Source organism: Lithobates pipiens, unplaced genomic scaffold (assembly GCF_037356315.1).
Source record: "Lithobates pipiens isolate NorthernLeopardFrog02 unplaced genomic scaffold, aLitPip1_a1.2 Scaffold_13, whole genome shotgun sequence".
Classification (NCBI taxonomy): domain Eukaryota; kingdom Metazoa; phylum Chordata; class Amphibia; order Anura; family Ranidae; genus Lithobates; species Lithobates pipiens.
This window is the reverse complement of record NW_027507718.1, coordinates 64,766,471-64,784,939: the sequence shown is the minus strand read 5'-3', so window position 1 is coordinate 64,784,939 and position 18,469 is coordinate 64,766,471. Positions and strand designations below refer to the sequence as shown.

The 18,469-nt window shown below is 42.3% G+C and overlaps 1 protein-coding gene across 4 annotated transcripts in view; it reads left to right on the top strand.

The window, feature by feature from the left end:
* The first annotated feature begins 14,214 nt into the window (after positions 1–14,214).
* The window catches only part of ELAVL2 (ELAV like RNA binding protein 2), a 355,320-nt gene continuing 351,065 nt past the window's right edge, over positions 14,215–18,469 (top strand). The window contains exons 1-2 of one of the 4 annotated variants that reach the window (XM_077475153.1): positions 14,215–14,466; positions 15,132–15,262. The gene's annotated coding sequence lies outside the window, so the exon portion shown is untranslated. Of the gene's footprint in view, positions 14,467–14,740; positions 15,027–15,131; positions 15,263–18,469 lie in introns of those variants that run through there. The other 3 variants (XM_077475155.1, XM_077475156.1, XM_077475152.1) reach the window with 3 other exon arrangements.

The following is an 18,469-nucleotide window of genomic DNA, read 5'->3' as shown; positions in this document are numbered from 1 at the left end:
GAACGAGCGTTCCGCTCGTGTTGCGAACGTCACTTCCGGTATCCTGCATATTTCCAGCAGCATTACCTTGCCCCTGATTCTAGAGACCATACTATCTGTTTGACCCTACAACCTGTCTCCAGCGCTAATCAACATATACCACCTGCCTACCAAGAATTTCTGGACGTGTTTGACAAAAAAGTAGCTGACGCCCTTCCACCTCATCGTCACTCCTATTGAATTGCTCCCTGGCTCTGAAATTCCATTTGGTCGTATTTTTCCCCTATCAGAAACTGAACTTGAGACTTTACGACAATATATTGACGAAAAACCTGGAAAAGGGGTATTTGGAGGAACCTTTGCAAGATCCTGTCAATTGAGGTATGTCCCTCTTCTGCTTATCATCCTCAGAGTAATGGGCAGATGGAGAGAACAAATCAGACCCTAGAGCAATATGTGCAGTGCTTCTGCTCATTTTCCCCAAGATGACTGGGCCTCCTTGCTGCCTTGTGCTGCGTTCGCATACAACTCCATACACTCGGCCACAAGTCACCCTTCTGGGCTAACTACGGCTTTCACCCTTCATTCTTACCCAACACCATTCCTGAATCTCCAGTACCAGCCATTCAAGACAGGATAAGAATCCATTGAGAAGGCTCAAGAAGACTTCAAGAGGCAATATGACAAGAGAAGGAGAGGTGACCCCATCTATAAGGTGGGTGACAAGGTATGGCTATCCTCTATTAACATTATCCTCCATTAACCTTAAACTCTCTTCTTCTTCCAGGAAGCTATGACTAAAGCGCAATACGAGGTGTGCATGGAGGCACGCAAGTGGCGTGACAGATGCTGGCGCCAACTGCCCTATTTAAACCAGCCACTAAAGACAGAACATTGCTGGATTATCTCAGCTTCTCTGTGTTCCTTGTGACTCTGTATCCTGATCTGTGGACTACCCGTTATCGGCCCGGCTTGCCAGGACCTCGCTCCCTGATATCCCAGTTTTACCTCTGGCTTGCATCTCGACTTTGCTTCTGTTTCTGTCTCCTTTGTATGACTTTGGCTTGCCCCTGTTTTGGCTCCCACACTGATTTACCCTGTATGACCTCTGGCCTGGCTCTTGGTTTCTCCTCTTACCAAGCACCGCAAGTACAGCTATTACTACCAGCCTGCTACAGTCACCCCTCAGTGACCAGCTTATCTGACTACAAGCAAGCACCTGGCAAACAGCACTCGTTTAAGCACCGCGCTCCCTGTTCCCAAATCCAGGGGTGTGATGTGCTTAGCCGAAAAGGGAGCCCTCTTAGCCTCTCGGTCTCCATACCTGTACCTGACAGCTACATAGGCCTATCATATTTGTTAATATCCATATATCTTTTTTTCACCTGGAAATCAGAGTAATATATTTATACAGTATTATTGGTACCAATACAGGGGGCCTAAAAATTGTGTTATATACAAAATAAACAGGAAAATCTTTGTAGAAAGCAAAATAAAATATACTTTAAAATAACTAATCTAAGTAAACTATTCAAATAACTAAATCAAATAACAAAGATAATTCAATATCCTCCTCATCATCTCAGCTATTCACCAGAAATGTTACTTAATCTTTACTTGTGGCACACATTTCTTAATTGGTCAAGCCAAGGTTTGCAAGCCAATGTATTTTTTTTATTGCAAAATGTAAAAACACAAATAATGGATGCAATCAGTACAAAAGAGGATGTTTACTAAATCTGAATGGGATGGAAAGAACAAACCGTTAGAGCTCGGGCCGAACCATTCACCCAACTCTATTAGCGGTTAATTGGATTGCTGTTTGAAGTTTGCATTGTCCTGTTAAAGTGGAAGTAAACTCCCCTATCGTTTTCAGCCAAGGAAGCTGCCATCTTTGCCTCTGTTTAATCTTCAACTGCTATGGTGCTGCACATGTGATTCGTTATGACACCAGCCATTGGATGGTTTGATAGTTTGGCTGAGAGCACAGCCAATGTGCAGTTAGCAATCCCGGCATGCCTTTTTTTTTTAACTGGGTTTACTTCCACTTTAATATTCCCAAGAGAGGAATGTCCTCCTGTGGGGTATAAAGTATGTGTCTGAGTTTTAATAAAGATTAATTCCTTTGGTTTTTACCTCAACATCTTGTTTGTGTACAATAAGGGGTGTAAAGGGCTGGTATTAGCTCTCTTGATCTGCTGGAAGGGCAGGAGGCACTGTTTGGTGAAAGCACCCAGGCAGGGAGCCAGGTGGCCTGTCACATTTAGTGGCAGCAGTGGGATGCTTTTTGCAGTCTGGGAAATCCAAACTACCACCAAGATCTGGGGTCCGGTTAGCAGAAGAGATGTACAGATACGAGTCACCATGGAAGAGGAATTTGAAAGGAGGCTGTGAGAGATGCGGATGCAGAACAGTGGACCAGTGTCATTGCAGGTCTTGGTTAGATGATATGATTCCATCCACTAGCAACTCTGAAAGGAAGAACTAGACCCTGAGCAGCGCAACCAGGGAAAAATTTGCCCCTCTGTCCAGGAAAGGTATTGGTCGCAGTATGAAGCGTGAATACTGTTATTTGGGGAACAACCGCATTTGGGGAACACAGATGGTATGTAGCCAAAATGTGCCCATGGACAGCGGATGACAGCCCAACAGTAGGCTTCGGGCTGTTGTACAGGAGGCCCCTAACTTTGGGAGTGATCTGAAGTGGCGTTTGGAGAAAATCATGGATTACCAAGACCATATGCTGAACATATCAGAAATGCTCTGGGCACAGGAAGATTCGGAGGTTCTAGTCGTTCAGGAATGGGAGCTGGAGATTGCCTACACACAGCTGCTAGAATCTGCTCAGCAGCTGGGCTGGGCTCCCTTTGCCTAATGCCGCGTACACACGATAGGAAATTCCGGCCAGAAAAAGACAGATGAGAGCTTTTCAATGGAAAATGCGACCGTGTGTATGCTCCATAGGATTTTAGCTGTCCGAATTTCTGCCAGCCAAAAATTGATAGCATGTTCTCAATTTTCCAGACGGAAAAACTTTCTATCGGAAATTATGATCATGTGTATGCAATTCCGACATGCCAAAAATCACGCATGCTCAGATTCAACTACGAGACAGAAGCTATTGGCTACTGGCTATTGAACTTCCTTTTTCTAGTCACGTCGTATGTGTTGTACGTCACCACGTTATAAATTATTGGAATTTGATGTGACCGTGTGTAGGCAAGACAGCTTGAGCCGAATTCCATCTGAATTCCATCGGGAAAACCATCAGAGCTTTTTCCGACGAGAATTCCGATCGTGTGTACGCGGCATTAGACTATAAGGAAGTACAAGCTCGCAACTCTGAAATCCCAACTGAAGTGTCAGTAATGGGGCAGAATAACAGTGTGCCTTGCCCACCTCCACATGCAACTATGGAAGCGGAACTCTTATGGTGGATGCAGTAAGTGTTGGCTCACCTTGACAAAATTGTTTCTGCACAGGACAAGCTTAGATGAAGGAATACAGATGAGGGTACGGGAGAGATGGAGCAGTTGGCTCATCTCCCCAGTGGCAGTTCCACAATCTGGGAGAGGAGGTGGTTGTTCTCTCTTTCCAATGGCAGATCGATAGTCTGAGAGCGTAGGTGGTTCTCTTCCCTCCCTAGCGGCAGTGTAGGAACACAGTTACATAGTTAGTAAGTTTGAATAAAGACACCAGTCCATCCAGTTCAACCTTAGTGAGTGTCTACAATTGTCCCTATCCCTGTACATTGCACACTCACATCGGTCCCTACCCTCCAGGAGCCCACAATCCAAGGTCCTCATTCATATACAAGGGCCAATTTGGGACAGAACAATTAACCTACCTGCATGTCTTTGGAGTGTGGGAGGAAACTGGAGTACCCAGAGGAAACCCACGCAGGCACAGGGAGAACATGCAAACTCCAGGCAGGTATTGTCATGGTTGGGATTCAAACCAGCAACCCTTTTTACTGCTAGGTGAGAGTGCTAACCACTACACCACTGTGCCGCCCTACACGAGAGCTAAGAAAATTATCCTCGCACTATAACAGGACTCCAGGAGTCCAAATGATGGAGCAACTGGCTCATCTCTCTAGCGGCAGTTTAAAGACCCGGGGGAGGAGGTGGTTGTCCTCCCTTCCCAGCAGCAGATCCACAGTCTAGGAGTTGAGGGAGGCGTCCTCCCTCCCCAACAGTCAGCCAGAGTGGAGGAAACTGTCTTCCCTCCCCGGCAAGACATTATGAGAGAAATGTTGTTCTAGCAGCTGGATGAGGGTACAGGAGATGGAGCAGCTGGCTCATCTCCTCAGCAGCAGCTCCACATTCCAGTAGAGGAGATGCTCATTCTCCCTCCCCAGCAGCAGAGCCACAGTCTGGGAGCAGTGGAAGCCATCCTCCCACCCCAAAAGTCAGCCAGAGCAGAGGAAAATGTCTTCCCTTCCCAGCAAGGATCCATGCACCTGAGAGACAGTACCAGAGAAATGTTGTCCCTGCAGCCGAATGAGGGTACGGGAGATGGAGTAGTCAGATCATCTCGCCAGTGGCAGTTTCAGTCCAAGAGATCAGGTGAACGCCCTCCCTCCCCAGTGCCAGATCCACAGTCGGGCAGCAAAGGAAGCCGTCCTCCCTCCCCAACAGTCAGCCAGAGTGGAAGATGCGGGGTCCCCAGCTGATGCGCTGGCAGACGGACAGAGGGTCCATGACCTCTGTCCCACATCTACTGATGACAACTGTTCCCTGTGGCTAAGAATATAAACCATGTGGACCAACTATGTGGGTTCACTCTGCCCGACTAATGCAGGTTCAGACCAGGTGGAGGTCTGGGACCTGGTTAGTCTACCTTTGATGGGGAGAAATGTGACAGACCCAACCGGGACAGGGACTTTTGGGGGGGACTAGGGGCTAGACTTCATTACAGTTATTATGGCCCACGGAGGAGACCGGGACTTTTGTCTGCTTCTTTCAGTCAGAACATGGAAAGGAGATCAGTTTGGCCTCTGATCCCAAAGAGAGAACAGATCATTCTCTTATAATGGACAACAATGTGATGAACGCAGAGAGTGAGGCCTGGATTAATTCTCTGAAGACAATAAAGCTTCCCTTCTGGAGTGGATGGAAAGGTGTAATATAAATCTTGTACAAGTTAATGGTCAGAGGAAATATGATGGCCCTCCTGGAGACTGGGACAGAAACATTTATTAACAATCTCCTTTAAAGAGGAAGTAAACTCTCTCTACAAAAAAAAATACCCTGCAGGACAAAGGCATAATGAGCTAGTATGCATAGCATACTAGCTCATTATGAATTACTTACCAGAGGTCAAAGCCCCAGAAGTGACCCTCGTTCACCTCCTCAGTTGCCGCCATGATACCCGGAGTGACTTCCAGGTATCGCTGCTCCTCCGCTGTGACTGGCCGGAGCAGCAATGACATCACTCCGGTACATGCGCGTGGGAGCCGCCAGTGATGGCATGATTGCCTTCACTAACGGCACGCTCAGCGCGCCTGCGCTGTTGTTTACGGCGCACATGCGCCGTAGAAATCGGCGCCTGGTTTTTAGGAAAATATCTCCTTAACCGTGTAGGTTAAGGAGAGATTTCTTGCACCTACAGGTAAGCCTTAATCTAGGCTTACCTGTAGGTTAAAGTGGTCTGTAAGGCTTTACAACCAATTCAAAGAATCTATGAAGATAAATTAATTTCACTTTTTCAGACTGCTGGAACATTGAATGAGTTTTGTCTTTTGATGACTTTTCTAGTGGACAGATTACACAAGTGAAAGCCAAACACCTGAAAGACAGTATGTGTAATATACTTTGTGTATCCAGAGCTGTGGGCTTGTTGCCAGGCTGGCTGGGGTGTGCTGCCTGACTAATCAAAGCCTTGTCTGGGTGCCTGGCTGTTGATTAGCTTACTGTTAATTAGATCACTGTTAGCTGCTAGCTGTTAATTGGATTGCTGTTTGAAGTTTGCATTGTCATGCTAATATCCCCAAGAGGGGAATGTTCTTCTGTGGGGTATAAAGTATGTGTGAGTCATTCCTTTGGTTTTTAGCTCAATATCTTGTCTGTGTTGGATGCTTACGTTAAAGGGCTGGTATTAGCTCCTGGACTGCTGGAAGTTTGGAGAGCAGGCGGCACTGTTTGGCAGAGGCACCCAGGCGGGGTGTCAGGTGGTCCATCACAGTAACCTACAAGCTGTTTATTCTTTAGTGAAATGCATTTCTTTAACCCAGAAACATCAAGTAGAATGCTTTGATTTTATTTTGTTATAAATCTTAAAGAGGTTGTAAAGGCTTATGTTTTTTTTTACCTTAATGCATCCTATGCATTAAGGTGAAAAAACACCTTGCAGTCACTGGCCCCCAACCCCCCCTTCCCACCTGTTTTACTTATGTGAGCCCTGAATTTCCATCGGCGCGTCCCCACCGTTCCTCTCTCCACGGGTTCCCGGCTCTTGGATAGATTGATAGCAGCACAGCCATTGGCTCCCGCTGCTATCAATCAAATCCAATGACACGGTCGCTGGGGGGCAGGGCCGAGTCCTGCATTTGGCCTCTATGGATGCCGGCATGGCAACATCCTCGGGAGAGCGCTTCTTCAAGGGGGTTATCTAATGTGGGGAGGAGCCGCCGAGGGATCCCAGTAATGGATGTTCAGGGCCACTCTGTGCAAAAGGAGCTGCACAGTGGAGATAAGTATGACACGTCATTTAAAAAAAATAAAAAAAGATCCTTTAGTATCACTTTAACTGGGACTATACTAGCTACTTTAACTTCCTGGGGTATTTCAATCTTTCCTTTAGATATTTTAGGATTGGAAAACAGTGCATGTGTGATACCTGTGGTGTCTTGAAATGGTGAGATATGAAACCCCTAGGATCTCACATATTAGGATATTAAACCCCTGGAGAATCCAACATGTAATTGTCCTTTCATTTTTATAATTTTTTTTTAACAATCCATTTTAAGTAATTGATGTATAATGAGCCCTACAATGCACCATCCATGAGTGGTAAATGCCTGCTGCCCCCAAAACATTCTATGGTTTCTCCATTACTTGGGGACACAGGCCAGACACTTTAGCATTTGAAGCCACTGAAGTCTGGACTTGTTGCTTGTTGGAGGTGAGTAGTCAGTCTTATTGCAAATTTCGATTCGTTTGGTGAAGTGATGTAGTTTTTGTAAGAAATAAGCAACCTTTTAAAATATACATTTTTTTATTTTTTTTATTTTACATTTACTTTAAAGTAAATTTGTATCTCATGGCCAGTAACAGTTGTACATCAAACTCCCTAGCTTTGGACGCATAGACTTTTTTTGCACCTGCACAGCCTCTTGATTTTCTATCTGTGCTTGCCAACATCATTGATTTACTAAAAAATGTGAATTACTGGAATGATAACAAGTTACTATGGACAATCAGAGACAAATGTGAGCCTGAACATGCATATATTATTAGTATTTGCATATGAAAAAGTATGCACCTTAACAGATCTGGAAAAACGTCAACCAGAACTAGGAGTCAGCTTAAAAAAGCCTTAGAGCTAGCATAAAGCAAAGTGCCTCCTGTCTATGGCTGCCAACATTACACTCTCCCTCCTAACGAGTATACAGTTCAGCCAACTGCGCCAATTGCTTACCAAGAAGCTGACTCTTCTCACCCGATAACTGTCTGCTTTGCTTTCCAGTGGGGTTGGGATTGGTTACATGCCACAAACTGACTCTTTAAGCCAGAAAAGCCAATCACTGTGTGGAAAACAATCAAGACTGTTGGAACCAATACACTTTATGACTATTGCTTCAACAATAACTGCCAATGACTTGGTTGACAGATATTTCTTTCAGTCATAATGTGGATATATTGACCAGGAATTGTCCAGTAATGATCTACAATATTATTACTCATCTTTTTTAGGGTTTATAATATGATTACCAAATTGGAACCCCATGCAATGGAATATGCAAAAAATATACTGCTCTCTATATATTTAATTTAGTGAGGCTGTAAATAGGGTTCATTCTGGACAGAAACCAGTCACTAGTGGTGTACCACAAGGCTCTGTACTAGGTTCTGCTCTAGTTAAACTTTTTGTAATTGATAATTCTGAAGGTTTAGAAGGTAAGGTATGTCTTTTTGCTGAAGGTACAAAAGTGTGCAATAGGATTGATATCCCTGAAGGTGTCTGTAACATTGAACATAATTTGGCATTGCTGGAAGATTGGTCAAAGCAGTGGAATCTGCAGTTCAGTGTTTTTTACTGTTAAACAATACACCTAGACAAAAATAATACCTTTATAGAATACAATATTGGGGGTACTGTGTTGGTCAGAACTAAAGAGGAAAAAAATGGTGATACTTAAAATTGGTGATACTTTTTACAGATGACTGAAAACACAAGCAAACGGTTTGACCAAGCATTGGGAAAGCAAATGAAATTCTAGGGCGTATCACTAGAGAGATTACCCCTATATAGATCTTTATTTAGACCTCATTTAGAATACTGTGTCCAGTTCTGGAGACCTCACTTACAAAAAAAAGATATTAATAAGCTAGAATGAGTCCAAAGACGAGTAACAAAAATGGTGAAGGGTTTGAGGAATAAAACATATCAGGTGAGACTTCAGAAACATTCTCCCTTTACAACCAGTTTATCTTATTGCATTCTATGCAGTAAGGTAAAAAAAAAAAAAACAATAAAAACACCTCCTGCCTGCAGCTTCCCCCCTAAATTCATACCTAAGCCTGGTATTGATCCAGTGATATGTGTCAAAGGCTGAGAGCTGAGGCTCTCTTGACTCTCTCACTCCTCGTTGGCACAGATACAGCAGCAGGAGCCATTGCCTCCTGCTGCTGTTAGAGTCAGTGAGGAGGGAGTAGAGGGCAGGGTCAAGCTCAGGAGCGAGCATGCAGAAGTGCCCCCATAGCAGGCACCTTGCTATCAGACCCCATAATAAGAGGCCTGCTGTGGGGGAACTTGGTGGGGGGGGGGGGTAGGTGCAGGAGTACCAGCAGGGCACCTGAAGAAGAGGAAGATTGGTCCTGCTCTGTGAAAAAACATTATACCGAGCAGGTAACTATAACATGTTTGTTATTTTAATAATAATAATCAAAAAAAAAACTTACAATCACTTTAACCCATTTATGCCTAAGGTTGAATTATTTTTTTTTGTGCATAAATTTCATATGCTACCTAGAGCGCTAGGGTATAAATAACTCCCACATCACTACTGTTCCAATATTGGAACAAGAGGCATTAGTGGGTCATTATGTACAGTCTTGAGGATGGAAGGGAAAGGGGAGACATGATTGCAGCTTTACATTAATTGGGTAAATAAGATTCAGGAAGGCAGTATTTTCAATATGCAGCTAAGATCAAGAACACAGGGACATGAGCTCAAACGAGCAGGAGAGTGGTTCCAGCAGAGTAAGTCAGTCAAACAAACATAAGTGGATTCAAACATGCATAGATCTAGATAAAATAACTGGAGGGAAAATGGTACCTCCTTCTTCCTGATAGTAATCCCTCTAGTAATACAACCTAGAATTTGATTTGCAATTGGTAACAACATTACAAACCCTAAAAAGTTGAGTAATAATATATAAAAAATATAAAAAAAATGGGGCAGACTTGATGAACCACTAGGTCATTTTTTACTGTCACTGGTCTAGGTTTCATTGTTACAGTTTAGGTACCACAGATGCCATCAAATATGTACAGTAAAGTATAACAGACTTTCAGACTTAAAAAAATATGCTATTGATTTTTGTAAAGTAAATGTGTGGCTAGAATGTAAACCATTATAGGAGGTTTAAAAACTTTTTTTATAGTGTTTTCTTCCTTTACCCACTATAATGACAATTAAAAAAAAAACAATTATTACAAAACATTATTTATCATAAAAATGGCATAAACACCATTAACGGTTATTAAATACCAAATTTAAAATTAAAATCCAAGTTCATCTAGTTGGGTGGAGGAATGCATACTTGGCATTGCAAATATCTAACTACCACTAGGGGTGCTGAATTGTAATAATTCTATTGTTATACAGTAAGTATATCATATGTGCACATTCAGACACATATTTATTGCAGAATATTAAAAAAATAGAAATAGACTAAAGTGTATCTTTGCAGCATCACTGGGGATCAATGGCCTGTCAAGGAATACTGTGACTTTGCAAAATCAGGCCCAAGCAGTTGATCCATTGCACTTGCTGAGCGGAATACTCATTTAACACAGAGATGTTGTGTTCACTTTGACTATCATATCATGGGCAGGATAAGCAAAAACTTAAGACTTTACTTGGCACAAGACAGGAAGATTGCAGTAAACAGACCTGCACCGAGCCAAGTTAATATCCTGAGCTTTAAAAGAGAGTTCCACCAACTTTTTTTTTATCTGCACATCATCCGCTTCTGAACTGACCATAATAACTGCATTGGGCAATTGTTTTTTTTTTTTTTCTCTTTGCTTACTTAGTTTTCAAGGCTTTTTTTTATATATTCTTGTTTCCCTCTTCCGTTGTGATGTACTCAATTTCCTGCGGCGCACTGGCTCCTGGGAGATGTGTGTCATGATTCCCAGGAGTCAGTGGGCATCACTGCCTCTCACTATCACCAGATGATTAGCTTGGTTGCCATAACAACGGGACAGGCACTTCCTATGACAACACCCATTGTGATGGCAACCAGAGACGTTTCCTGCACCATGTGTTTAATGCGCGAGATCGGGAGGTGCATGCTGGGTATCCAGCAGCACCTTATCCCAGAAAAGAATCCTAGTGGGTTTCACATGCCCACAAGCAAAATGGAAGCTCAAAACAAAAACAAAAAAAAAGGATTGTTTAAAAAAAAAAAAAGAAAGAAAGAAATACAGCCACAGTTTTACTGAAAATAGCGATTAGAAAATGAGATTAAGAATAACAAAACAGGTGCTTTTGAACAAAAAAAAAAAAAAAAATATATATATATATATATATTATATTTATATTAATATATATTTATATATGTATATACATATAGATACATATATGTCTGTGGAACTCTACCTTCAGTAAACCAACCCTTATGTCTATACAAGATACTGTATGGTATAAGTACCCACGCCTAGTGGACCGCATTTTAAAAATTTAGAAGTAATAACTATTTAAATTGCTTTAAAAAAAATTGATTTTCTCTTTTATTCTCCAAACATTATTTAAGGAAATACAGACAGCATCATAGACAATTTCAATATTGAGAGACAAACAAGTCAGACACAAAGAACAGAGTATTTACTTTTTTCAGATACACAATAGATTTTAAACAAATAAAAAGCACATTTTACTGTTGGTGATTTACATAAAATAATTACACTATTTACCTAGGGTGACAGGTGTCTGACTAAGTGCTACAAATAATAGTACAAGATACATGATATTTTTTCTGTATTGAGAATATATAGGATTTTTTCAAAAAGCAGTGCAAAGGGAAATAACCCATATCGACCAGCCAGAAATCAGTTTATGATATGTAGGTAAATTAAGGTATGCAATGATCATCATGGAATACTATACTTTGCACATCAGTCCTGCTCTTTTAAAGTGTACTTTTTAAAGCTCAACTCTGGGAAACCTAAAAATTCTCTCTTGCAGTGTCAGCGCACTCATTTAGTGTAGGGGACAAAAAGCACTCTTATTTGGGGCATCTTCCGCTCCCCTGGCAGACAGTGCTCCCCCCATGCTCCAAACAATAACTGTCCCTTGACGTCCTCATATTCAATGCAGAAGCTATAGCACCCTGTCAGTCTTCATAATGGCAGAGGACTTTGGACTGCCAAAGCATGGGGGAGAAGAGGATGTGGGGTCCAGCAACACAGATGAGCCTGAAAGATTGGAGGATCTACTTTTTCAAATCCTCTAGCGTACACAGACATGAGCAGTTAGCCCTATGCAGTGTTAAGTTCAGCTTTAAGTATACAGTGACATGTTGTTAAACAGGAAATAAATTCTTGGTGTTTTAAAGATTATTAATTTTCCATTTTTTCTTTCTTTTTTTTTTTTTTTCATCAACAAAGCATTGCAAAGGGCAATATCCTATAGTAACCAGTCAGAATTCAATGTATGATATTCAGGTCAATACGAATATGCAATGCTCATTATGGATTTTACACCTTGCATAACAATCCTGCTGTTTTAATGTGTTTTTTTTTAGGATACAGTAACATGTTCTCAGACTACAATGAATTCGTCAATTTTATAAAGATTACTTCGTGTTATAAAGAATTACTTCACAAATCAGTGCATAGGGCAATAACCCATCAGGACTAGAATTCAATAGATGATATTCAGGTGAGCAACATGGATTACTACACTTTGCACATTAGTCCCGCTGTGTTGATGGTTACTTAAGTGTACAGTAACATGTTGTTGAACAACAAATAATTTCTCCGTGTTATGAAGATCACAGGCACGTATTAACATTCCCACAAGACTAGACGTGTCGGCACACTCCACTGAACTGTGTCACTAAACTCACCCAACCGCGAACAAGTCAGACACTGACTGTATATAGCTATGTTGGCTGATACAAATAGAAGACAAACAGTTATTAATGAAAGCTATTAATTGATACAATTATTTGTGTACAGAAAAGCAATCGGCTATGTGTTGTTGGTAACAGCCGCGGTCCTAGCAGCAGGCGTTCTGTACTGAGCTGTCCGTGGTGCTGAATGCACACAGCAGTGCTGAAGCTGGGAGAGTTCTCCACAGAACTAGGTCGCTACTAAAACGGTTGAAATGTGTCAGTTACATCACTTGCCCTAGCATCAAACAAACTTATTTTTACAGAACCATATTGACTTGTATTGGATGTGTGCATGCCTTTTACAAAAGTTTTTTTTTTTTTTTTTTTTTTCAATCTGTACTGCTGCCATAGCTATATATAGAAAGAGGCTGGAAATGGGATGATTTGCTTGGATAACTTGCGCTATTAAATGCTACACTATGCAAAGCTTGCTATACAGTATATAGTTATACATATATAATACATTATACATTCTCATCAGGTAGGCTGTTGCAGTACACAGTTGATGGCAGATCTAAAGGAGAGTGTACAATCTAAAGGAGCGTGTACAGTTGAAAGGGGATCCAAAGGAGATTGTACAATCTAAAGACGATCTAAAGAAGAGTGTACAATCTAAAGCAGATTTAAAGGAGAGTGCACAATCTAAAGGGGCTCTAAAGGAGAGTGTACAATCTAGAGGAGATCTAAATGAAATCTAAGAGAGAGCGTAGAATTTAAAGGAGAGCGTACAATTCAAAGAAGATTTAAAAGAGAATGTATATTCTAAAGGAGATCTAAAGGAGAGTGTACAATCTAAAGAAGGTTGCACAGTCTAAATGAGAACTAAAGAAGAGTGTATAGTACACTCTAATGGAGAGCCAAAGGAAATTGCACAATCTAGCCATCTAAAGAAGTGTGTACACTCTAAAGAAGATCTAAATGAGCGTGTAAAATCTAAAGGAGAGTACACTCTAGAGGAGATCTAAAGGAGAGAGTACAGTGTAACGGAGATCTAAAGGAGAGAGTACAATCTAAGGGAGATCGCATAAAGCATTGTGTAAGGTTACCTTAAGTGGAGCATTTGCCCTACCCTATTGGAAGTACGTTGACGGCGTAATCCTATCCTCAGAAATATGAAGAGTACAGATTGCACGCTGCTGTCTCACTATCGGATCATAAATCATTCATATGCAGTAATACACACATCCCACATCGTGCTATTGATAAACGAAGGACATGCTGCTCAATACAGGAGCTTGAAGATCATATACATGCATTATTAATATGCATTGAAGGACACTTTCTAAGGAAATGGACGCTTGTGGTTAACAAGAGCAGGGTTGCCTATAGTCTCTTTCTCTTGAAACACACTGATTTGTGCAATCTTGAGTTGTATAAAAGGATGATCTTTTAGTCTGCACACACCTTTGCTAAAAGGACCATGAATATTTAATAATAAATGAATAATATTACCAACGGCTATTGCTTGCTTCCCCATCAGCCGACACATAAGCAAGGAAGATGTCAGATGGAAATGTATTTGTTTTGGGAGAAGTTTGCATTGACGGATGACATTGAAGTGTAGTCCCGGAACTACGCCCCTTCTAGAAAGCTGCAATGATCTGACATGGTGTGATTAGAGAGAGAGAACCCCCATCATCCCCTGTCCCTGTCCTCCATCCCCCTACGCTGGCTGAGTCATGCCCAATGCTAGATAGACACCCGGTAAGGAAATATTACCGGATAAACCTTTTCTCTAAGCTTGTAGATATTGCCAGTCTTGCTCGGCCTGTCCAATGAACGAGCACCTGAGCCGAATCTCTGCAACGGAACGCTCACCGGCTTCCTTGTGACCTTGAGAAAACCTTGGCAGCAGGCGTATATCTCCGTATAAAAAACAAACAGCGCATCTTTCTTCTAAACACAGCTTTATACAGAGGTAATTAGCAATGGTTACAGAGCTTCCGCGGTCCTTCATCCTTCCAGACTGGACAGACAACCCACCCCCCCACCACCACCACCCTCCTCACCCTCCCTCCTTCCCTGGCTAGGCGTTCCATGGTGGGCGTGGCCGACCCTCGCCAACAGGAGCTGTACGTCTGTGTAACGGGAGCGCCAGTGTTCGGGCAGGTGTGTGCGGCGCTAGTAGTGTCAGTGCAGAGAGAAGAGCGCTGGCTGGACAGGCTAGTGCATAGGGAGAGCTTTTTTTTTTTTTTTTTTTTTTTTAAATATATAAATACACCGGCCGCTCCACCCCCTTCCTTTTTAACATAAGCCACCTACCCACCCGATTTTTTTTTCTACCTCCCCATCTTAGTGCAGAAAATCTCTGCAAGCACCAATTTAAAAAAAATAAGAGATCCAAGTGAAAAGGGGAAGACTTGATTAAAAAAAAACGGGGGACACTTCTTCCACCGTGGCTTTGTAACGCCTTACTAGCCACCCCCTTTTCTTTGTTTTGCCTCTGCTTTAGTTTAGATTAGCATCAGCAGCCACAAGGTACAAAGCTGCTCTCTTCCAGTTCAGCTCTTTTCCTTTTTTTGTGTCTTTTCCTCCTAGACTCCTGGTTCCTTAGCCCTCTTCTTCTTTATGTCTTTATTTCAGGGGACTGTCTATGGGTTGTCACTTGGGCCGTGTGTAGTGTAGGATATTGGAATAATCAGGAATACAGAGGAGCCCCGCATTGCCCAGCATCTCTCCATCCTTGCGGAGAAGAGCTCATCCTTTTACAAAAGGTAAGTTTGGACATTTCTCACCTTTTTCGTATGGGGTGGGGTGGGGAGTCGCTGCTGTCCAAAGACAGGGGATGGGACTGTCAATACCCAAGTGACACTTTAACCCCTCGTGTTGGGGCCTCTGATTTTTTTTTGTTAATTATTATTTTGGATAATAACAGGTTAATCGCTGTTACTAGAAAGCAATCGCTCCCATCAACTGCTTTGGTTGTAGATGGGTGAATCTAGTGCACGTTGCAGTATCCAGTAATCGGCTAGTTTCGCTTTGATCTGATTAGACGTGGGATTACAGGATTACTTATGAGATTGGAGGTTTAGACCTTAATTGCATTAACTAGCTCTTTTCTAGGTAGATAACGTTTTGGTATGTAGTCAGCGTCCAAAAAAAATCATCATGAAAGGGGAAGTAGATTGAAATGTGTTAGTAGTAGGAAGCCTTACATGCCTCCTAAAGTGCTGGGTACCGCCTTTGCTTTAGCGATCCTTTATGGAAGCTGCAATGACTTTATATAGAAGGGTGGAGGGAGAGCCTAGGGGTTGATGTTGGAAAATGGGGGGGGGGGGGTATTTACTAAGGTTGGAGCAGCTGTGCATGGCCACCATTCAGCTTCTAGCTTTCATTTTCAAAGCTTAGCTGGGAAAGCTGTAGATAGAAGCTGATTGGTGGCCATGCACAGCTGCTCCAGTTTCAGTAACTTCCCTATATTATGTATGACAGTCTTTCTTAACCTTGTCAACACACAACCCTTGAAATAACTTTCTACTCTCAGCGAACCCCTGCTAAAAATGACTATATCTACAACTCAGGTGTTAGTGTAATAGTCAGTGGGAAGACTGCTCCCTACACTTGTGGTCATTGAGAAGACTGACCCCCCCAATTACTAAGGCTGGAGCAGCTGTGCAAGGCCACCAATTAGCTTCTAGCTTTCATTTTCAAGGCAAAGTTGAACAACCTGTAGATAGAAGCTGATAGGTGGCCATGCACAGCTGCTCCCTTTCCAGTAACTTCCCTATATTATGTATAATAGTTTTTGTCAACACACAACCCTTGAAATAACTTTCCAGTCTCAGGGAATCCCTGCTAAAAATGACTATATGTACAGCTCAGGTGCTAGTGTGATGTCAGTGGGAAGACTGCCACTTAAACTTGTGGTCGTTGGGAAGACTGACCCCATTTACTAAGGCTAGAGCAGTTGTGCGTGGCCACCAATCAGCTTCTAGCTTTCATTTTAAAGGGACTCTAAACCCTCTAGGTTTTTCACCTTAATGCATTCTTTGCATTAAGCTGAAAAACATTCTGTAGTGGAGCAACCCCCCAGAGCCCCCCTTTTACTTACCTGAACCCGATCGTTCCATCAACGGGGATGAGCATAGCAGCTCCAGCCGCTGTCTCTGGTTCTCATTGGATAGATCGATAGCAACGCAGCCATTGGCTCCCGCTGCTGTCAAACAAATCCAGTGACGGGCCGAGTCCTGCTGTCTGTGTCAATGGACGGAGCAGCAGGACTCGGAAACGTGCCCACATGGGTGCTCCCTTGGAATGCGGGTCTCTGAGGGGGCACTCAATGTGGGGAGGAGCCGGGGACCCCAGAAGAAGAGGATTGGGCCACTCTGTGCAAAACCCTTGCACGGTGGAGGTAAATATGCCATGTTTGTTATTTAAAAAAAAAAAAAAAACTTTAAAAGCATAGCTAAACAAACTGAAGATGGAAGCTGATTGGTGGCCATGCACAGCTGCTCCAGTGTGGGTAACTTCCCTCCATTATTTATAACAGTCTTTCTCAACCTTGTCAACACACAGGGACCCTTAAAATAACTTTCTGGTTCAGGGAACCATTGCTAAAAATGAATATATCTACAACTAAGGATTTATTAGTGTGATGGTCAGTGGGAAAAATGCTCCCTACACTTGTGGTCATTGGGCATAAAAAACCCCATTACAGCTAAAAAGAACAATGATATTAATGGGAACTAATTTGAGGGGCAGAAATAGCTCTTAGCTCAAGGAACTCCTAACAACCTCTGGAGAAACACTAGCTGAGAAACCCTGATGTATAATATCAATGAACACATAGGGGTTGATTTACTAAAGGCAAATGCACTTTGCACTAGTGCACTGCAAGTGCAGTCACTGTAAATCTGAGAGGAAGCTCTGAAATCAGGGGAAGCTCTGCTGATTTTATCATCCAATCATGTGCAAGCTAAAATGCATTTTTTTTTTCCTTGCATGTCCCCTTCAGATCTACAGTGAAAGCAATTCCAAGTGCACTTGTAGTGCAAAGTGAATTTGCCTTTAGTAAATAAACCCCATAGACTTTACTGCAGGATTGTGAACAATTCATGGTCACTTAGAATTTTTAAGGGTTAAAATACACCTTACAAATCTAACTGTACAATGAAGTTTGGATTTACCAAATCTTTTAATATGATGACTTACCCTAAGGTAATCATGTTGATTTACCAAAGGCATATATGCTGCTAATAGCGATGGGCTCGGGCGTGTTTGTATTGAACCCGCAAGGAAGCCGGCACTGCACACCGCCAATCATAGGCAGCGTGTGTATGTGTAGCTGCCAGTCAGGAAATGCCTCACTGCCTATGATTGGCACTGTGGAGTGATGGCTTCACTAGCTGCTAACCTTTCAAGGGAAGTTGAACATTGCAGCAGAAATCCCCCCAGAACTTAGTGAATGTTGGGAAATTTCACTTTGCAGGGAACACATGCTAAGGAAAAGAAAAAGACCCCCCCCCCCAAAAAAAAAAAAAAAACTGCATTTTTGCCTGCCCATTAATGGATGATGGGGTTTTCAAGGGAAATTGCACATTGCAAGGGAATTTTCCCTAGAGCTTAGTGAGTGTTGTGGTGAAATTTTACTTTGCAAAGAACACCTAAAAAGTATTTTAAACAAAAACAAACAGAATTTTGTCTGCACATGATTGGATGATGGAAATCAGCAGTTTCTTCTCATTCACTGTGCTCTGGGGAAACTTTCCTTGCAAAGTGAACCGGCCTGTTTTCCTTTGTAATCTGGCAGGCTCTTGCGCTACATATTTAGATTTAGAGTCCATGCACACTGGACTTAAATAACGCTGTTTATACAGGAGTTTTGAGTTTTTGTTGCTTTTTTGCCTCTAGAAGAAGCTCAGTGTTATCCTAGGTATCCATGCACATTAGGACTTTATAGGCAAAAAAACCCCTTATGGATT